General features: G+C 37.6%; 1 long non-coding RNA gene across 1 annotated transcript in view; it reads left to right on the top strand.

The window, feature by feature from the left end:
• The first annotated feature begins 9,257 nt into the window (after positions 1–9,257).
• The window catches only part of LOC143655603 (uncharacterized), a 185,217-nt gene continuing 171,020 nt past the window's right edge, over positions 9,258–23,454 (top strand). The window contains exon 1 of the long non-coding RNA XR_013162175.1: positions 9,258–10,460. This is a non-coding gene — a long non-coding RNA (uncharacterized LOC143655603). The remainder of the gene's footprint in view (positions 10,461–23,454) is intronic.

Here is a 23,454-nt window from a genome sequence, read left to right as displayed (position 1 = left end):
TCAAGATTTATCTGGCCTAGGAAACCATCTGGAGGTTGTAGGTTTTTGGAAAGTAATCTTAATATGTTAAACTTCTGGAGAATCTTAGACAGAGCCCTGGGTATTCTTTAGGGTTAGCAAGAGTGGATTTGGTTGGGGTTTGACAAATCATGTATTTAGCAATATCCAGCTGAAGCTTGCATAAGAGTAGCCTCCAGAATAGCTTCTTCATTCTCTTTGAACTCTTTGAACTCTCTTAGCCACTAATACCTTATTTTGTTACATTTCTTTTCCTCCTTTTGGTCAGGGAAGTGTTATTAATCCCACATTGCTAGGGCCAGGCTCATCCCTGGGAGTCTTGTCCCACGTTGTCAGGGAGACTTCCACCCCTGGATGTCAAGGTCCATGTACGGTGGAGGGTAATAATTTTCCTTACAGAGTTGGGCTTAGAGAGAGAGAGACCACATCTGAGCAACAAAAGAGGTTCTCTGAAAGCAGCTCTGAGACATAACTATAGGTAGGCTTAGCTTCTCCACTACAGAGATAAGATTCACAAGAGCAAGCCTCATGGTCAAGGGCTTAGCCTGTTGATTTGGGAGTCCCTAATGTTTGTGAAGATTGATAGTTTCATATATTTTTTTCCTGTACCTCAAGGGATTTTGCCCATATTTTTAAAATTATCTGCCCAACATACTCTGGGATATAGCCAGGTATTGCATTAAGCTATACAGAATTACAAGCCCTCATTCCCATTCTGAGCTCCATATGTTTGGGTTGTTTAAATGAGCCCTCCAGATAGGTTGAGTTAGATTATGTGCTTCAGAAAATTTAAGTTTTGGACAAAATAACCTTCTCTTCCTTTGGTCTCACAGAGTGGGTGAAGTTCTAAAATAGAGAGAATCTCATTTTTACCCCTGTATTCTGATTTACCTTAATCTTGGCCCGATCTGCTTCATTTTTATCTCTAATTGAAGCCTGATCTCTTTTTCAGCTTCTTTTAACATTTGTTGTATGTAGCAATGCTGAATTTCAGAGCTGGAGAATATCAACTCTGAGTCTTAGGTGTCACAAAGGTAACTAAATTTCCAGGGAGTTAACAGGTTATACATATATAGCACAGCATCTCAAAATCTATAAATATCACTTACAGCTCTGGACTAAATGTGACTGCAATAAAAGCTTACAATGTCGGCCCCAATTTTCTTACAAGTATTTTCTAAAAGAGCCTGTACAATGTTTCACCTTGTGTTTTAGGCTTATTCTGCAACACACTTTGTCCCCAAGATTTATTTACCTTGTTGCATAGTGTGCTGGTTTGAAAAATGTATGCCCCCTAGAAAAGTCATGTTTTAATCTTATCCCATTTCATAAAGGCAGAATAATCCCTATTCAATACTGTATGTTTGAAACTGTAATCAGATCATCTCCCTGGAGATGTGATTGAATCATGAGTGGTTGTTAAGCTGGATTAGGTGATGACAAATCTCCACCCATTTGGGTGGGTCTTGATAAGTTTCTGGAGTCTGATAAAAGAGGGAAACATTTTGGAAAATGAGAGATTCAGGGAGAGCAGAGCAGGATGACATAGCCATGAGAAGCAGAGTCCACCAGCTTGAAGAAGGAAAATGAAGAAGTAAAATGTCTCCCGGGGAGCTTCATGAAACAGGAAGCCAGGAGAAGAAGTTAGCAGATGATGCAGTGTTCACCATGTGCCCTTCTGAATGAGAGAGAAACCCTGACCGTGTTTACCAGGTGCCTTTCCGGATGAGAGAGAAACTCTGACTGTGTTCGCCATGTGCCCTTCTACTTGAGAAAGAAACCATGAACTTCATCAGCCTTCTTGAACCAAGGTATCTTTCCCTGGATGCCTTAGATTGGACATTTCTATAGACTTGTTTTAATTGGGACATTTGTTCAGCCTTAGAACTATAAACTACCAACTTGTTAAATTCCCTTTTTAAAAGTCATTCTGTTTGTGGTATACTGCATTCTGGCAGCTAGCAAACTAGAACACATACCTTATGACTTCATTCCTTTCTTTAGCTGTACAATATTCCATCATATGTATCCACCAGAGTTTGCCATTCTAACTCTCAGACAATATATCATTCAGCCACCTCCATCCATTGGGAATCATGTATAATGTCCAATGTCAACATCCATGTCTCAAGTTATTTTCACTTGGTTGTACAATCATCAGTACTCTAAATTTTAGACAATTTTCATTGCTCCAAAGCAATAACCAAAATAACCAATAAATATACCCTCACCAAATAGAAAACCTAAACCTTCCCTTAACTTTTGTTCTCCGCCCCCCCCCCCCCGCCCCCAATTATTTACTCCTGGTATTGCTATGGTACTGTTGATGTTTTCCTGCTAAATATAGCCCATAACATGTAATAGTTGTTTTCACCCATACCCCTCTTTGATTGATGCTTTGTACAATATTCATACCTTTAAAGTGGTTCATGCAAGGATTTGTATGGATTTGTAGTGTTAATTGGTGAAATATATGACTCTATACAACTCCTTTCAATCATGTTCACCTTCAATATGGCAATTTTACTTATGAGCCCACTAATGAACTGCCTGCACTTCTATGCATTCCTTTACATTTAATTTCAACTTCATTATCTGACCATTCACCCATCTCTAGCTTATCTGTATCTTTAGCCCCCCTATAGTCTATATTATAAGCCTCTGAGTTTACCTTTACCAAGGCTATAATGGCAAAATCATACAGTGTCTATCTTTTTCTGTCTGGCTTGTTTCACTCAGCATTATGTCCTCAGGGTTCATCCATGTTGTCATATACTTCAGGACCTCATTTCATCTTACTGCTGCATAATATTCCATCATATATATCTATCTCACATTTTGTTTATTTACTCATCCTGTTGATGCTCAATTGGATTGTTTCCATCTATTGGCAATTGTGAATAATGCTGCTATGAAACTTGATGTACAAATGTCTGAGTCACTGCTTTCAGCTGTTCTAGGCATATACCAACTGGCAATATTGCTGGGCTAGGGCAACTCAATATTTAGTTTTCTAAGGAACTGCCAAACTGTCTTCTATAGTGGCTGTACCATTATATGTTCCCACCAGCAGTGCATAAGTGTTCCAATTTCTCCACATGCTCTCTAACATTTGTAGTTTCCTGTTTGTTTAATAGCAGCCATTCTTATAGGTGTGAAGTGATATCTTATTGTAGTCTTGATCTGCATTTCCATTATAGCTGATGAAAATGAGCATCTCTGAAAGTGCTTTTTAGCCATCTATGTTTCCTCTTTGGAAAAATATCTATTAAAATCTTTAGCCTGTTTTATAATTGGGTTGTTTGTTCTTTTGTTGTAGAGCTGTATGCTTTCTTTATGTATACAGGAATATTAAGCCTTTATCTGATATATGATTTCCAAATATTTTCTCCCATTGAGTGCACTCCTGCAGGTTCCAGGCCTCTGTATGGAAAGGGGAGTGGTAGGCTCTGCACAGTAGCTGGGTGGCCTCTATGAGCAGGGAAAGAGAGTTTGGTGGCTTTTGGGTTCTCCAAGGGAGGTCTGGGCTGCAGAGCTTATATCCCCAGCTAGTTGCACGGCAGCCACTTTCCTGGTGCAACCTCTTGTCCCTAGTGGAATCCCAACTGAGCCCACTCACCCCATTCTCTGCTTCCCGATTCCTCTGCTTTTTCATCCACGACCTCCCTTGATAGTACATAAGATTTTCTCAGGTCATGTGTACCTTTGGACTGCTTCTAGTCTCTAGTGTTTCCTTTAGAAGGGTGAACTCAGCCTATGTATTCCTGAAATATTCTTTTTAAATGTAAGTATTTATAGCTATAAATTTCCCTGTGAGCACTGCCTTTGCTGCGTCCCATAAATTTTGGTATGTGCATTTTCATTTTCATTTGCTTGAAGATATTTCCTAATTTCCCTTGTGATTTTCTCTCTTATTCATTTGTTGTTTAAGAGTAAGTTGTTCACTTTCCACATATTTATGATTCTTCTTTATCTCCCTGTTATTGATTTTTGGCCTTATTCCTAATTGTGGTCAGAGAAGATTCAGTGCATGATTTCACTATTTTTGAGTTTATTGAGACTGTTTTTTTGTGACTTAAGACATGGTTTATCCTGGAAAAGTATCCATGGTGTTGTTGGGTGAAGTGTTCTATATATGGTTGCTTGGTCTAGTTGGTTTAGACTATTGTTTAAGTCTTCTGTCTCCTTATAAAATCTCTTTAGAGGTTTGCTATTGAAACCCTCACTCTCTTGAGCATAGTGAAAATCTTTTTTAAAAGTCTTTGTAGACCTTAGTATGGTCTAATGTGTTGATGTTTTCTGGATGTTTATTCTCTTTCTCTTTATGGGTCATCATCTCCTGTTTCTTTCTTTGTTTGTAATCTATTGTTGCTCACTGTACCTTTCAATATTTTAAATGTTAACTCTGGGATTTATTCCCTGAGATATCTGTTCTTGAGTTTTATCCAGGTAATGCAATGATAAGAATTTTCTTGAGTGTTAGAAGCTAACAAAACCAAGCAAACCTAAGCAAAAAACAAAAACAAAAACAAAACAAAACACCTTTCACCATCTTTGCAGATTGGCTTCACCTTGGCTGGCACCCTCCTTCAGAATTCAGCCCTCCTATCGGGAAGGTCAACCTAAGGTGCATGCAAAGTTCGAGGTTCTCCCTCTCTTTTCTGGGTCTCTGTCTTGTTCTGTGTGCCTGTATTTTCTAGAGGCCTTATGAGTTCCTCTGTTTACAGGAACCCTCCTCCTACTTTCCCAGGAAACAGATCTTCTCCCTCTCCTGAATGTTCTGCTGCATGATTGAAAGCAGTTAAGTCTTTGCCCTAGGCCACCAGCCTCAAATGTTTCTTATGGTTCTTTTATTTTTTCACACTGCTTTTGTCTGGAGTTCTAATTCTGGGAGAGGGATAGACAAGAGAGGAGTTTCCCAAGTCAGTCTTTCCCAGCTCAAACAAGGCTAGAAACCCACAAAATGAGCGCTGGCAGCTCCAAACTGCCCTGAGGAGGGACTGGGGCAAGGGCCGAGAAGGGTTCTGGGAATTTCTCCAAGGTTCCATAAAGCTGTGCTTTCCTGACTTAGCAGTGCCCAGCAAATGCAGCCTTTCAACTTCCTCTGCAACTCTGAGGAAGTGTAGCATCTTAAGTCTCCTCTGCTGCCTTTGTTTAGGGTGTGTCAGATATAGCTGCCCTTAGAACCGGGTCCTAATGATCTGAAGTCACGAATCAAGAGCAGTGATCAGCAATCAGACTGCATTATTCCCTGCTCCTCTGGATCTTGGGGAACTTGATTTTTAATGTCCCTCTCTGAATTCATCAAGTTACACTAGGGTCTGGACCCCACTGCTGCCTGCCATGATGGTGAGGGATGTGTGATGGTAACTGCTACAAAGAAAGAGCAGTCACTGGTATTTACTGCAATTTTCCTGCGTCTTCTTCCCACTCTTCCCTGGAGCTGTACAGGGTCTACTGGGCTCCAGCATTTTGAAATAGTTGTTTCATAGTGTCCCTATCTGGTCACTAGTTGTTCTGCTGGAGGAAATTGTTCTGCGCATTTCCTATATCACCGTCTCCTTCCAATTCCTCTGTAAACTTCTTATTGCACCTTACAAAGAGGCACATATCTTGCTGTCTCTCTTTAATGATTTTAAAATTGGTAAGTAGGTTCAGGTTATATCAGCCTGAACCCTCTGTTATAATTCCTGAAATGTCTTTCCTCTAGTAGTTGTAGTAGGCATTGGTGCTTGTTGCTTAGATCCACTATCTTATTAGGAATTGAATCTAACACTACCATTTTTCTTGCAATTATTAGTTGTGATTTTCTATAAAGTACATCCTTCTCTAATCATCCAATTTTATTACCCTGAAATGTGAATAATGCTTCATTCTTTCCATTTATTTATCAGTTATCAGCATAATGATTTGATGCCCTATCATGCCAATTCGAATCTGTTGTGTACCCCAGAAAAGCCAAGTTCTTTAATCCTCATTCAGTACTGCAGATGGGAGCTTTTTGATTGTTTCCGTGGAGATGTGGCCCACCCAATTGTGGGTGGTAACTTTTGATTAGATGGTTTCCATGGAGATGTGTCTCCACTCATTCAAGGTGGGGTTGTTTATTGGAGTCCTTTAAGAAGGAACCATTTTGGAAAAAGCTTTGGTGCCACCAGAACCACCAGAACCAACAGAATGGACAGAGGCCTGGGTAATTTTAAAGCACTCCGTAGAAGAAGATTTACACAGATATTTATCACTTCTGTTGCTTTTTCTTTATTTCCAATATTCCAGGTTTCCTTCTGGTAATGTTTCTTTCCTGTTTGAAGAGTTTTCTTTAGCAGTTCTTTAGAGCAGGACTGCTGGCAATGAGTTCTCATAGTTTCTATTCATCTGAATATGTCTTTATGTTGCTCTGATTCTTGAAAGACATTTTTACTGGATATAAATTCTGTGTTGACAGTTACTTCCTTTCAGCACTTGAAAAATGTGCTACTTCCAGCCTCCGTGGTGTCTGATAAAAGATATACAGTCATTTGAATTGCTGTGCCCTTTTAAATAAGGTGTGCTTTTTCTCTGCTTGCAAAATTTTTTCACCTTTAATTTTTGGCAGTTTATGATGTCTTGGCATGGATTTATTTGGGTGTGCTCTGTTTGGGGTTCACTTAGCTTCTTAAATCTACACATTTATGCCTTTCACTAAAATTGGAAAGGTTTCAACCATAATTTTTTGAATCATATTTTTCAGCACTACATTCTTTATGCTCTCATTTAAGGCTGATGACATGAATGTTAGAATTTTTGTTATTGTCCTACAGGTCCCTGAGTCTCTGCTCAATTTTTTCAATCTTTATTCTTTCTGTTGTTCAGATTGAATCATTTATCATCTGTCTTATCTTCAAGTTTGCTATCTCTTTCCTCTATTATGTCCATATTACTGAGTTCATCCAATGAGTTTTAAATTTTGTTTTTGGTATACTTTAGTTCTAAAATTTCCATTTGTTTCTACTCTATATGTCCTATTTCTTTGACGAGTCTTTCTATTTTAACATTTGTTGCAATGTTATAATGGCTACTTTAAAGTCTTTGCCAGGTAATTCCAAAATCTTCATTCCTGTGGTGTTGGAATATGTTATTTGCATTATTCCATGTGATTTGAAATGTTAGTGATTTTCATAATCTGAGTAATTTGGATTGTATCCCAAATAGTTTGGAAAATATATTATGAGTCTCCATGGTCTTGTTTAAATTCTATGGAGAATGTTGACATTTTTGTTTTAACAGGTGGTAGACCTGGCTAAGTTTAGCTTCAAATTCCAATCCCATGCTTGTGGGCTGTGATTCCAATGGTAGTTCAGTTTTCTGTAGTGCTCTTTGGACCTGCCTTGGGTTTGTGCTAGCCAGTGGTCAATCTGTAACCTGAGCGTTGGCATGTTAGTTAGTTTAGTTCTCAGTATCTTCAGTAATTAGGGTTAGATTCATGTACATCTGGCTTAAAGATGACCCCCCCAAGTTCAAAAAAATAATTTTATGAGTTCATTTTCTTGAACTAGTCCATCTCTTTAATCTCCTCCAGTACTTTCTGGTTTCCAGGACTCCATTTTTGGTTCTCTGGCCAGAAATCTGGGGCTTTAGATACTCTATTTTGTTGTGTTCTGTCACTCAGTTTTGTTACTGAGTCTATTCCCTTGTCCAGGCAGGGGGAGTGGGTGGTGGAGAGAACGGCAGTGGGAGTTTACATCATGCCTTTGCAGCAGAAGCTCCACCTAACAGAGATGAGGAAGGTCTCCTCCCTAAGAATTCTGGCCCTTGTGGGCCCCCGTAGCTCCCATGACTCCCAGCTGCGATATTGCCTGGTTGCCTGGGGACTGGGGTACCCGAGGAGAAGTGATAAAAGAAATCCAGGGGATACCTGCATTTCTCATGAGTACTAGGGAAATCCTTTTCTGATCCTCAAACCAGAGCTAGCTGGCTTCACCTGTCTCTGTCTGCATCACCGTGCCCACTTCTGGGACTTGGGTTGTGTTAAGTTCATGTTGAAGGGACAAAAAGGGTAAATTCAAGCCAGTTCAGTGGTATTTCAAATTCTGGGTTTTTTTTTTTTTTTTTTTTTTTTTTATCCATCTGCCATTATTTACTTTTTTTTTTTTTTTTTTTTTTTTTTTGCGAGGGCAGGCAATGGGACTCGAACTCAGGTCTTCAGCATGGCAGGTGAGAACTCTGCCACTGAGCCGTTGTGGCCTGCCCTATCATTTACTTTTGATCTTCAAATAGTTACTCACGTATTTTGTCAGGGTTTAAGGTTATATTCAGTGAGAATAAATGTGTGAAGCATGCTTACTTTATTTCACTTGGAACCAGGATATTTTTTAATTTAACTTTGTTTTTTAATTATATACACCTTTACATGGTTCCAAAATCAAAACTACATACATGACACATTTAGAGAAGGTAAGTTTCTAACCCAGTTGTTTCCCTCAGAGGTGACCACATTTTTGAAGTTTATGGTTTATCCTTTCATTTTCGTAATATTAAAAATAATAATTTATTTTTGTGTTTCTCCCCTCCCCTTCTTAGACAAAAGGAATCATACAGTACATGCTCTTCAGCATCTTGCTTTCTTTCCACTTAATTATATGTTCTGGCAATCATTTCATAGCCATATATAGAGGTTTCCCTCATTCCTTTTTATGGCCGCATATTTCCGTTGTATGAATGCTACTATGGTTTTTAAACTAGTCTCTTATCAGTGGAAATATGCATTATTTCTGGGCTTTGGCTATTGTTTCAGTTTGCTAAAGCTGCCAGAATGTAATATACTAGAAATGGGTTGGCTTTTATAAAGGGAATTTATTAGTCTATAAATGTACAGTTCTAAGGCCATGAAAATGTCCAAATCAAGGCATCAAGAGAAAGATACCTTCTGTGAAGAAAGTCTGTTGGCAACCAGGGTTCCTCTGTCACGTGGGAGGTCACATAACTGCTGTCTGCTTCTCCTTTGCTCCTGGGGTGTGTTGCTTTCAATTCTTGGTTTCAGTGGCTTTCTCTCTCAGTTCCTAGGAATCCTTCCTGCTTCTCTGGGCATTTCTTGCTCTCCAGGCTCTGTGTTTCTGCCTTTTATCCTCTCGTAAAGGGCTCCAGGAAAGGATTACGATCCAACCTAACCAGAAGTTCCACGCACAATAAATCTGTCCCCACAAGAATGGATTAAAAGAAGATGACCTTTCTCTGGGGTATGTAATAGCTTCAAACTAGTGCAGCTATAGTTAATCAATGCAAATTTTAAACCAAAATTTCATATTCATTTTGTTTGGAAAATGGAATATACAAGAAACTGTCACAGCCATCTTTTGTATTTGAAATCCTTTTGGCTTCCAGATGTAGTTTCTGGGAAATGTCATAAGACTTACGATAAATGATTCTCAGATATATTACACATGCAGTAAGATAAAAGTATCTGAATGCTAGAATTTGCAACAAAGACACCATCTTTAATGGCAGTCCCCTCCTGGTGGTGATGGTGGTGAATAGTTTGAATTCTGTAAGCACTTTCCCTGTTGCGAGTTCGTCAGTATTGAACTGGGATTGAAAAAATAGGAAATGGGGTATATAAGAGATAAAATAGCAGAGGTGATGATGGTGGTGAGGTTACTCCACAAATTTTCAGGGATGTATAGTTCAGGGTTCTTACATGCAGTACTGCTCACTTAGTGTGTTAGAGAATGTGTAGGAATAATATTTGGTCAAAATACTCCCGCATAGCATAGATTGTGATGTAACTCAGTGTGTCATAGATGTCATAAAAAGAGGCCTCCAACGAGGCTTGTGAGCAGCACACATTTAAAGTATGTGGTAACAGAGTTGGTGCAGGGTTTGACTCCTTGAAGTAGCAGCCGGTGTTCTGTTGTCAGTTTCTGTGAGGGTCTGATTCTTAGGTGACATTATTTTTGAGTAATGTCCATTCCCCACAATCTGGCTTTTTATAGCTAATGACAGTTCTAAAATCCTTCGTGAAATGTTTTTTGTAAGATTCTGATTTGTGTTCATCATAATATAGCACCTTGGGAACTGCAATTTTTAACTGCTTCCCAGTCTGGGAATGTCTTATGATAATATTTTCTAGCATAAAGTGATTCATCCATGCCTGCCTTTAGTTGAAGAAAAGAAAATGGTAAAAACCCAAGTAGTCCAAGGCAAGCTTGAGGCTCCTGCTTTGCTTTTCTAGAATGTATCATGGATGGCACGTGTGGAATCTTGCTGGGATGAACACTGGCATCACTGTGATGCAGTACTGACATGTCAACTTGGTACTTTGCTTTTATCATGCGGACACCTGAATGTTTTTCTGGAAGTCTCTCCCAGTTCACCCTTTGCTGATCCTGTGGTGCCATATTTGTAGCCCTAGAAATCTAGGTTATTATGAAATATTGAGAAGTCCAGAGGCTCACAGGATTTTCAAGGTGAGGGTTGTCAACTTGACATAAACATGAAGATGTGGGGACTTAGGGTAACTTCCTCAAGCGTCTGGTATTGGTGGAGGGGGGGAGGAAGGGGAATGGATTTTTATTGAGCATTTTCTATGGACAGATAGTCTGTTAAATGCTTCACATAAATATTTAATTCTCACAACAAAACTTTAGAGGTAGGTATTACTTTATTAATTTTTGAATCAGGAAAGTGGTACTCCAAATGTGTGGTTTGCTTAATGGTGCACAGATCATAAGTGATGGGAGAAGTACTTGAACTCAGATCAGTTGGCCTGGGTTCCTTCTACCCACTGAATCTCGTACTTGGGTAAGATTAAGTCTGTAGAAGTCCTGGGAAACCCAGGGAGTGGTAAGATTCTGTAAATAGGGACTGAATATGGGTATTGCTTAAAGGCCTTGCTAATTTGTTTATAGCTGCACTTGTAATCTCCATAAATCTCACCATAACTAGCAGACTTTAGAACTAACATATTTGGTATAGTTTATTTGGTATATGTGGCTGACTGAAAAATACTTTGTTAAAATACTCAGGTTTTGTCTTTTTAAAGAGTATAATATAGATACTTTTCTAGTGAATTGTTATAATAGCTAAATAGGTTTCTTTTCATAATTAGAAATCCTATGATGTTTTGAATGTCAGCAAAACCAGATATTTTAGAGCTTTAATTATTGCATGCTTATGATTTGAACATCCTGTGAATGAAAGGGTATCCAGAGGTTCCTTTCTGATCAGACATCACAGTTCTGGGGGTGGGGCATACTTTGTAGTAGGTAATGAAAACTCTTAAAGTATTGACTATGGTTTAACTAAGAACACAAACTTGAAATGGAGAGTGACATGATTTATTAACTTTTTCTATCTCTGGAACTCTTTGCTATCTTTAATAATATGTACAGCTTCAAAGCATAAAGCCCTGCGGAAAGTGAGGTGGGTAGGGCTGTTGTGGTGAGACCTTCTGTGCTTGCTTTAACATGCCTCAACTACATGATTAAACATGAACATGCAGGAAAGTCGGGATAAAACTATTAAACGAACTGATTTTATCAGATCCTTTGACTAATTCAACTATGAGGTACCACAGATATATAGAATTTAAGAGTGAAAGGAAAGATATTAGAGAGGATTCCTATTTTGCTCACTCCATCCCAATAAATAAATATCTGTCTTCCTTTAAGCATCTGGATGTTGAGAGTTTAATTTATTTGACCTCATGCAGGTTGTGAGGAAAATTAGAAAACTTATCTCATGCTGAGAGCTATAAACTCTCATCAACAACTTGGACTTAGCCTGGGGGTCAGCTCTTTAGTACCTGAAAACATAAATCTAATCTTTTATTTCCCAAAGTGCATTATTTAGAACGCTATTACTAAAAGGCACTCTGTTGAAAAATATGTTCAAACATTTTAAAATTGTTTCAGAAACACCGTGTAATACATCTAACTCATGCGGAAATATGATATACTCTAGCATATTAAATTAAATTTTTTTAAATAGAAACAGCAGCAACAACAACAAAAAGTCTTTAACTCTGTTTATACAGTAATATATGGGGCCTCTCTCTCTCTTTCATTCTTACATATGTCCACCCTATAGAGAATGCATAGAACTGGGATCTAGGGCAGTGTGTTACTGACATAAGGATAGACAAATAGATCAATGCAAGAGAATAAAGTCCAGTAACAAACCTACACAGTGATTTTGACAAAGATACTACTGCAGTGCAGTGGATAAAGGATGGTCTTCCCAATAAAAGGTACTAAGTAATTTGGATATTTGTATCAAAAACAAAATAGATTCCTATCTCATTATGAAGCGTGAAAGATAAAACAATAATGCTTCTATAAGAAAATACAGGAGATTATCTTCATTGTATGGAGGGGGAAAGTCTTTCTTAACAGGACACATAAAGGAAAAAAGATTGGTAAATTGGCCCATATTTAAATGAAGAATTCTTCATTTTGGATACCATTAAGAGGATAGAGAGACAAACCACAGACTGGGAAAACATATTTGTACTATATATATCTGACAAAGGGATCATGTATAGAATCTATAAAAAACTGCTACTAATCATTATTGAACAGGCAGACAACCCAATAGAAAAATGGACAAAATGTTTGAGCAGTCATATCATAGCAGCAGATAATTCAAATAGCTAATAAACATATATAAAGGTATTCTAATTCATGTCAGATGACGTATGCAAATTAAAACCACAGTATTATTATACAAGAATGACTAAAGTAAAGACAGAAAATTCTGTGCATAATGGAAGATATAAAGCAATGGCAACTCTCACCCGCTGTTGGCAGGAATCTAAATTAGTATAGCAATTTGGGGAGGCTAGTAAGCATTAGCTATTAAAGCTGAACTTAGGCATATCCTATGACCCAGTCATTCCACTCTTATATACCTAAAAGAAATGCATATGGCTATCCTTATAAATAGTGATATTATGAACATTTAATTACAAAAGACAGTTACTAGATTTTTCATAAAGACCTCAAATTGGAAACAATCCACATATTTATCAGCAATGGTTTGTGTAAATAAAGAGTGGTACATTCACACAATTCATACTGCAACGAGAATGAATGAATTACAGCTACACCCAAATACAGGGATAAATCTTCCAGGCATAATATTGAACACTAACAACAGGACACAAAAGAGTTCCTGTTGTATGATTCCATTATGTAAAGTTTATAAACAGACTAAAGATAAATCTATGATTCGATATTAGGGTAGTGGTTAACCTGGAAGGGGATGTAAATGTGGAAACTGAATTGCGTTTCTCAATCTGGGTACTGGTTTCACTTTGAGGAAATGCATTTAGTGGTCTACTTATAATTTGTGCATTTTTCTAATGTTTTGATTTTTTAAATTAATTTTTGTTTGTTAGCGAAGAAGTTGTAGATTTCCAGAAATATCATAAATAAAATATATAAAATGCAGAGTTTTCATGTATCATCCTGTTATTAAAATTTTGCCTGACTGCGGGACATGTATTATAATTCATGAAAGAACGTTATTATAACTTTACTGTTAACTATAATGTGGCTCAGTTCTAGTTCTATGTTTTTTCTTTTAAATTTTATTCTCGTGACATATATATAACCTAAAATTGCCCCTTTTAACCACATTCACATATATAATTCAGTGTTGATGACATTTACACTGTTGGACTACTACCACCACCATCCATTATCAAAACTTTATATACAGGGCAGGCCATGGGGGCTCAGCAGGCAGAGTTCCCACCTGCTATGCCAGAGGCCTGGGTTCAATTCCCAATGCCTGCCCATGTTAAAAAAAAAAGAGAGAGAGAAAAATTATACACAACCCCAAATGGGGGAAATTCTGTACAATTTAAACAATAACTCCTCATTCCCTATCCCCAATCCAGCCCCTGGTAATCTATATTCTAGATTCTGACTCTGTAAATTTGCTTACTCTAATTATTTTATGTTTCAATATTTCAGTTCAGTATTTCATATTTCAATATTTGTCTTTTGTGTCTGGCTGATTTCATTCAGCATGATGTCTTCAAAGTTCATCCACGCTGTCGCATGCATCAGAACTTCATTCCTTTACTAACGCTGAATAATATTCCATTGTAAATATATATACCACATTTTGTTTATCCATTCTTCAGTTGATGGATACTCGGATTGCTTCCATTTTTGGGAGATTGTGACGAATGCCACTATGAACATCTCTATTCAAATATCTGTTCGAGTCCCTGCTTAAATTCTTTTATGTGTATACCTAAAAGTGGGATTGCCAGGTCACATGGTGATTCTACATTTAGGTTTCTGTGGAACTGCAAAATTATCTTCCACACTGGCTTCACTGTCTTACATTCCCACCAACAATGAATGAATGTTCGTATTCTATGAATCCTCTCAAGCGCTTTTGTCATATTGAGAAAATTTCCTTCTATTCCTGTTTTTCTGTGTTTTTATAAAAAGGAATGCTGGATTTTGTCAGATGTCTTTTCTGTGTCAGTTGAGATGATCACGTGTTGTTTTCCTTACCTTTTGTTACTGTGGGGTATTACATTAATTGATTTCCTTGTGTGGAACCATCCTACATACCTGGAATATATCCCAGCTGATCATGATGTATAAAGGTGTATAATTCTTTTAATGTGCTGTGGGATTCAGTTTGCTAGTATTTTGTTGAGGGTTATTGCATATATATATATATTCATCTATGTTCTTTGCGTATGGTATCTTTGCTTGTAGCATCTTTATCTGGCTTTGGTATTAGGGTGATGTTGGCCTCACAGAATGAATTAGGTAGTGTTCCCTACTCCTCAATTTCTTGGAAGAGTTTTAGCAAGATTGGTATTAATTATTCTGGAATGTTTGGAAGAATTCACTATGAAGCCATGTGGTCCTGGCTTTTCTTTGTTGTGAGGTTATGATGACTGATTTAATCTTTTTACTTTTAATTGACCTATTGAGATCTTCTATTTCTTCTTGAATCAGCATTTGTTATCCTTATGTTTCTAGGAATTTTTCTGTTTCATCTAGATTGTCTAATTTGTTGGCATACAGTTCTTCGTAGCATCCTCTTATGGCCCTTCTTAATTTTTGTGGAGTCAATAACAATTTCTTCCTTCTCATTTCTGATTTTATTTATTTTCATCCTCTGTTGTTAGTCTAGCTAAAGTTTGTCAATTTTATCGATCTTTTCAAAGAACTGACTCTTGATTTTGTTAATGCCCTCTATTGTGGTTTTTATTCTCTATTTCATCTGTCTCTGCTCTAATCTTTGTTGTTTCTTTCCTTCTGTCTACTTTGGGCTTAGTTTGCTAGTCTTTTTCTAGCTCTTTCAAGTTTGCAGTTAGGTTTTTAACTTTAGCTTTTCTTTTTGAATGTAAATGTTTAGGGCTATAAATTTCCCTTCAACAGGCTCCGGATATCGAACCTGGGTCTCCAGCACAGCCAGAGAGAATTCTGCCACTGAGCCACCATTGCCCACCCTAAAGTTTTGTTTTGCTTTTTTTGTTTTTTGCATGGGCAGGCACCGGGAATTGAACCTGAGTCTCTGGCATAGCAGGTGAGAATTCTGCCACTGTGCCACCCCATAAGGTTTTATATGTTCCTGTTTTCATTCATCTCAAGATGCTTATTGATTTCTCTTGTAATTTCTTCTTTGATCCACTGATTATTTAATAATGTGTTATTTAACGTCCATGTATTTGTGGTTGTGGATTTTCAGGTGCTTTTTACTGATTTCCAGCTTCATTCCATTATAGTCACAGAAGATGCCTTGTATAATTTATAGATCTTTTAAAATTTATTGAAACTCGTTTAGTGACCCAAAATATGGTCTCTCCTGGAGAATGATCCATGTGTCCTTTAGAAGAATGCATATCATGCTTGTTTGGGGTGCAACATTCTGTATGTCTTAATTACATCTAGTTCATTTATCATGTTACTCAAGTTCTCTTTCCTTGTTGTTCTATCTAGATGTTCTGTCTTTTGATAAGAGTGCTATATATTGACATCTCCAACTATTATTTAGGAGTGTCTATTTCTTCCTTTAGTTTTGCCAGTGCTTGTCTCATGTGTTTTGAGGACCCATCCTTAGGTGCATAAATATTTAAGGTTTTTATTTCTTCTTGGTGGATTGCCCCTTTTACTAATATATAGTATCCTTTGTCTCTTATAACAACTTTTGACTTAAAAGCTATTTTGTCAAATATTAGTATCCTATTCTCAGTTCTTTTTTTTTTTTTGGTTACAATTTGCATGGATTATCTTTTTTTCCAACCTTTCATTTTCAAACAATTTGTGTCATTTGGTCTAAGGTAAGTCTCTTGTAAACAACATACAGTTGGATTATGCTTTTTCATCTATTCTGCCCATATGTGTCTTTTGATTGGAGAATTTAGTCCATTATTATTCATTGTTATTACTGCAAAGACATCAGTTACTTCAAAAATTTTGTCCTTTAGTTTTTATACGTCAAATTTTTTTTATCTCTCTTTTCCTTTTTTGAAGACTCCTTTTCTGTATATTTGATATTTTGTGATGTATTTGTCTGATCCCTTTCTCATTTCTGTGTGTGTATATATATATAGGTTTTTTTTTTTTTTTTGCATCGGCAGGCACCTAATATTAAAGACAGATCATGCTACCAGAAGCAAAGAAAATTACAGACCAATATCTCTTATGACTATAGATGCAAAAGCCCTCAACAAAGTGGGAGGAAACTGAATCCACCAGAATTCAAAAGTATTATGCAACATGATCAAATGGAATTTATCCCAAGTATGCAAAAGTAGTTCAACATAAAAAATCGATTAATATAATATATGATTTTAGTAGAATGAAGGGAATCAAACCACTTGATGATCTCAATGATGCAGAAAAGCAGTTGACAAAATCCAGCATCCATTCTTGATAAAAACACTTAGAACACTAGGAATAGAAGACATTTTCTTCAACATGATATAGGGCATATATGAAAAACTTAAAAGGCATATAAGAAAGACTCACAACTGACATCTTACTTAATGCTGAAAGCTTTCCATCTATGTTCAGTAAGAAGACAAGGATGCCCCTGTCACCACCATTACTCAACATTGTACTGGAAGTGCTGGCCAGAACAATGAGGCGAGAGAAATTTTAAAAAGACATCCACGTTGGAAAAGAAGAAGTAAAACTTTTTCTGTTTGCAGATGACATGATCTTCTATATAGAAAATCCTGAAAAATCCAAAAGAAAGCTATTAGAGCCTAATAAACAAATTCATCAAAGTGGTAGAAATGAGATCAACATGCCCAAATCAGTTGTAGTTCTATAAACTAGCAAAGGATAATCAAAGAGGAAATTGAGGAAAAACTTCCATTCACAATAGCAAGTAAAAGAATAAACTATCCAGCAGTAAGTTTAACCAAGGAGGTAAAAGACTTACATATGGAATAGTACAAAACATTCCTAAATAGAATCTAAGGAGTCCTAAATAAATGGATGAACAGTCTGTCACCATTGATTGGAATGCTACTTATCATTAAGATGTCAGTTCTACCCAGTGCGGCATACAGATTTAACACAATTCCAATAAAAATTCTAATAGCCTGGAAAAGCCAAACATTAAATTTATATGGAAGATTATTTGAGGCCCCGAATAGTTAAAACAATTATGCAAAAGAAAAACCAATTTGGAGGACTTACACTCCTTTATTGTAAAACTTATTACAAAGCTACCATAATCAAAACAGCAGAGTATGGGTACATTTACACCAATGGTTTGAATTGGGAGTTCAAAACAAAACAAAACAAAAGAACACCTCACATTTATGACCAATTGACTTTTTTTCACTTGATTTTTAAAAAACTTTTTCTAATGTATAATATGACATATATACAAAGCAAAGAAAAAAGAAGCAATAATATTCAAAGCACTCTTCAACAAGCAGTTACAGGACAGATCCCAGAGTTTGTCATGGGCTACCATTCTATCATCTCAAATTTTTCCTTCTAGCTGCTCCAGAACATTGGAGGCTAGAAGGAATATGTATATATATATATATATATAATCATCACAATCAACATTTTCCTTTTTTGTGAAAAATAACATATATACAAAAAGCAAAAAATTTCAAAGCACAGAACAACAATTAGTTGTAGAACTGAGTTCAGAGTTTGTTATGGGTTACAATTTCACAATTTTAGGTTTTTACTCCTAACTGCTTTAAGATACCAGAGACTAAAAGAAATATCAATATAATGATTCAGCAATCATGTTCATTTATTAAACCCTACTTCCTCTGCATAACTACATGGTGAACTTCAACCTAGCAATTATTACACCAAATGCTATAGTCTCAAGTTCAAACACATTTTAGCAATTTTGAAATTGAATTCTGTGCAAATCAAATGAAATCTGCTTCATAAACATTCCCATCTAAGGCTGTGGGGACACATGAGCCTTCCACATTGACCGCAGGGCCTTTCACGCATGTGCTTTTCTAAGTCATCAAGGTCATCTTCAGGTCCACGTTCAGTCTCCTTTTTAGGTTCTGCAGGGATTGTAGTAGCTGTAGTAGCTGCAACCACAGCCTTTTCCTTCTTGTGTGTTTTTTTTGTGCCGCTTCTCCTTTTTGTGTTTCTTGTCCTTCTTTTTTTCTTTATCTTCCTGCCTCCTTCCTGGTCTGAATTTCTTGCCCAAGATGGGCTTAGTGTTGGGCTTTGAGCCTTTTTTACTGGTTCTGCTGGTGACAAGTTTGTAAAGGGGTGACTGAGACTGAACATGGGTTGGAGGTGCTTAGGGATTTTTAGCTGCTGACTCAGGTGATCCTGAGAGGAGATCAAAAGGATGAGACCCTCCTTAAAGATTGAGGACTGGGTGAGGCAGCCTTTTTTTTCTTTTTGGGTTCTGGAGTTCTGGAGACTCTTTTAGTGAGCCTCGTATTTGGAGATGGGGACTGCCTTCTTTGGGGTGATGATGATGATGCTCCTCCTCGAATGGGGGGAAGGCTTAAGGTGGTCTGAGGAGGTAAAGGTCATGCTGAGGGCGAAAGCAGTTTGTTTGGCTGTGGAGATCAGACCTCCTGGGTAGATGGGCTTGGGGAAGACTCTTTCCTATGTTTTGATGATAATGATGGTGAACGTCTCTTGGTGACTGGGGAGCGTCTTTGTTTGGGAGGTGGGGAATGGGAGACATTACACTTAGTCAGTAGAGATGGTGATGCCCTTCTTTTAGGTGGTGGAGGGGAGAAGCTGTTCTTGTTGGAGGTGGAGAAGGAGAGTGTCTCCTCTGTATTGGAGGGGAATATCTTCTTGGGGAAGGTGAGCACCGACGTGGCAGAGGAGAAGGACTCCTTTGTCATGGTGGTGGTGTGGGACATCTGCACCGCTGGGGAGGAGCTGGAAAAGGAGAACATTGCCTTCTGGTGGGTGGTGGGGAGGACTTCTCCTCCATGCACCATGAGGGGAAGTCTCTTTCTGGCACTTTCGTGGTGATGGACAGGCACTCCAGCAAGGGGAGTGACTCTGCCACCTGCCAACATCACCATTTTTCACATGGGACCTCTTGGGTTGTTCATCATCATCATCTGAGGAGGAGGAGCCAGAGTTAGAGGAAGACTGCTGGTATTGTCATCTGTATTGGCATCTCTGCTGCACAGAGTTTGCTGCTCCCATTTCGCCATCTTCATAGTCAGATAACTCTACTTTGCTAGGCGTGGGTGTTGGTAAAGGAGACTCGCTTTTCTCAGTACCTTTATGTTTTGTTACTTTACTTGAAGCTCTCCCTGGAGAGAAAGAAATGGGACTTTTTCTGGTACGGTTTGACTGCTGGCGAGTTTTTGGTGGTGGAGGACTTGCTGAAGGAGATCACCTGCGAGTTTTTTGAGGAGGGCTAGATGCCCCCTTGGGAAGCTTCTTTGGGAATGAGGTGAAGGTGATGATGAGTGCCTCCTTCGTCTCACTGGGATCTACTCCTTCTGTGCCTTGGTAGAGGAGGCCTTCTTGGTGGAGTTCCTCTCCAAGGAGAAGGCCACCTTTGTGGGCTTGGTTGTCTTTCAGGTGAATTTGATCTTGATCTGGATCTGTGGTGCTTTCTAGGTCAAGTATGAGATGGAGAGCAGGAAGGAGTCTGGGAGCTTGCTTTAGAATGTGACCTAAAGATCTTCGTCAAGCCTTTTCATTTTCTTTCTTTCTTTTTTAATCTGAAGAAGGTTCTTGAGTAGATATTTGTACACAGATGTTCATAGTGGCATTATTCATAGTTGCCAAAAGAGGGAAGCAAACATAGTGTCCATCAACCAATAAGTAGGTGAATAAAGTGTGGTATATATGTACAATGGAATATTATTCAGCTGTGAGAAGGAATGAATTTCTGATACAAGTGACAATGTGGATAAACCTTGGAGCATCATGTTGATTGCAATAATCTAGGCACAAAAGGAAAAATATTGTATGATATCACTGATATGAAATAATTAGTATAAGCAAATTCATGGAGTCAGAAACTATAACATAGGTTACCAGGGCCCAAGGTCATGATGGTAGGTTGCTGGTTTGAAAGGATTATGCACCCTAGAAAAGCCATACTTTAATTCGAATCCAATCTTGTGGAGGCAGCCATTTCTTCTAATCCCTATTTAAAACTGTAGTTTGGAAAATTGATTATCTCCTCAGAGATATGACTCATCCAGTTGTGGGTATTAACCTTGATTAGGTGGAGATGTGACTCCACCCATTACAGGTGGGTCTTCATTAGTTTACTGGAATCCGTTAAAAGAAGAAACATTTTGGAGAGAGCAACAGAGCCACAAGCCAGAGAGCCCACACAGCCAGAGACTTTTGGAGCTGAAGAAAGAAAATGTCCCTGGGGCGGCTTCATGAAACAAGAAGCCTAGAGGGAAAGCTGGGAGACGTCTCCATGTTTACCATGTATGTGCCTTTTAGGCTAGAGAGAAATGCTGAACTTCATTGGCCTTTCTTGAGTGAAGGTAACCTCTTGTTGGTACCTTATTTGGATATTTTTTATAGATCTGCTTTCACTGGGACATTTTCTTGGCCTTAGAAACTGCAAATTAGCAACTTATTAAATTCTCCTTGTTAAAAACCACTCAGTTCCTGGTATATTGCATTCCGGCAGCTAGCAAGCCAGAACAGTAAGGAATGGGAAGTTAATGTTTAGCTGGAACAGAGTTCCTGTTTGGGGTGGTGGAATAGTGTTGAAAATGGGTGGTGATGATGGTAGCACAACATTGCGAATGTAATTCATAAAACTGAAATATACATTTTTTTTGTGGTTGAAAGTGGAAATTTTAGTTATATATATATGTAATATATATATGTGTAATACATATATTATATATATAACTAGATATAATATATAATAATATAAATATATATTATAATATAAATATGTATTATATATAATATACATAACTAAAAACTAAAAAAAATAAATAAATAAACCAAAACAACCCAGAGGATTGTACAACACAAAAAGTAAACTTTATGTAACTGTGGACTATAGTTGATAGTATAATAATTTAAATTTAATTAACTAATATACGAAGTACATGGCACATTTCAGATTCTTAATCTGTTTTTAAATCTTTCTGCTTTCTCCCTTCACTTGCCCGAACTGGTCCTTGAGTCTGTAGTGAAAATGAGTTTTATTAGAGGTCAAGTTTCGGCACTTATGAGTAGAAGAGCCAGAATTTGGACACCAGGGAGGAAGTTCTGTATTGAGATTTGCACACCCCAAATAGTTGTATCCAAGCTCTGACTGAGGAAATTAAGGAAGAAAATCCCTGAGAATAAAGCCCCTAAATATCATTATAGTACCTCTAGAGAGGTAGGAATAACCCTGGGTCTTTCCATTTTAGAGAATGGTGCTAAATTGATGCAACAGTCCTAAGCCTGGGGAAACAGAAAACTGCTAGACATCGGAGCTATTAGAAAGATCAGAGCTTGAGGTCTCCTAGCAAGGGCTGCAGTTGGTTCCTGTTAAGACAACCGCTCATCTAGTCCCATGAGCCTAGGCAGTAGAAATGTGGATAGAACCTGAAAGACCAACTATCTCAGATTTGGTAGAATGAAAATCAGTAGAATTCACACATACATATAATGTCAGAGCAAACAGAAGTTTTGGACAGAGCTGTCCTCTTTAAGCAAGATCAAGATAAAATAAAATAGAAAAAGAACTGTAGGACAGTGCGATGGTGACTCAGTGGCAGAGTTCTCGCCTACAATGCCAGAGACCCAGGTTTGATTCCTGGTGCCTGCCCATGCAAAAATAAATAAAGAAAGAAAGAACTGTAGCTATGGCAAACTCCCCAAACAAACAAAAACCTATGCACACCTACCAAGAGGAAAAGAGGGAAGGAACCTAGTATGCAAATCACAGAAGAGCACAGTCTAAATGAAAGCATTACCCAGAAAGCAGATTTTTGATGATCCACTCTATTGAGAAACTTACCAAAAATGTGAATTTATTAAAACCAAGGCTCAAAGATGAGATGATTAAAGAGTATGCTAGATTCAAGTCCCAGTGACTGCCCATGCAAAAAAAAAAAAGTATACTAGAATGAAAAGGGAGAGTGCTGAAATAAGAGAACAACTTGAGAATCAAAATACCATTATTACTGGTCTAATAAAAAACTTAGAAGTAGCAATGAAAGAATAAATTTAAAATTGAATTTAAGAGATAGAAGAAAGGTTTGAAATAATTGCAGGGAATGCAAAAGAAAATGGCTAATGAAAAAAACAATTATAAAAACTTCTCAAGGAAGAGTTCCTATTTTTATTTCATTTTTTTTCTTACCAAAGAGGATGCAGGTTCTACAGTCATGAAAATGTTTCTGTTTGCTTTTATGAAGACTTGAACAAATGGAAAAGATGAAATTGTGGCCCTTCACTAAGGATGACTGCTAACTTCCAGTGACCTCTAGAAAATGTCTTTTTCAATGAAGTAAATTGTTTTATATATTTCCTTGCTTTTATAAAGGAAAATTGTATTTCTGAGATTTGTGCAGCATGAAAGAATTCTCATCTTCCCCAAATTTTGGTTAACTGTGTGTAACAGGCTGTGGAACAAAACTTTTCTTCTTTTGGAATGTTTACTAAAACTCCAAAACAGGAAACTAATAGGAGTGACTTCACACTCTATAAAGAACCATTGATAATCTATGAGAGCCTCCTCTGGAGTCTATTAAGAGATAACATAGACTAAACAACTTTTCTTTAAAGGTACAAACAAGTGGTAAAATGAATTACATGAAAAGAGACATTAGAATTGGTCCTGCTGCTCTATCCATCAATTCCAGTTCATATAAGCAAGAGTTATGGGATTTGAGGATAGTATTGTGGGTTTGACTTCCTGACCTAGCATGGAATGCTATGGAATATCCCTCCTCTTGGCCATCCCTTCACAAGCTAAGAAAAATGGGCTCCAAGAGAATCCTTCACAGGAATTAGGGGGATCTGG

The sequence above is a fragment of the Tamandua tetradactyla genome, chromosome 14, assembly GCF_023851605.1.
Source record: "Tamandua tetradactyla isolate mTamTet1 chromosome 14, mTamTet1.pri, whole genome shotgun sequence".
Lineage (NCBI taxonomy): Eukaryota > Metazoa > Chordata > Mammalia > Pilosa > Myrmecophagidae > Tamandua > Tamandua tetradactyla.
The sequence above is the reverse complement of the archived record's forward strand: the minus strand, read 5'-3'. Positions and strand labels throughout refer to the sequence as shown.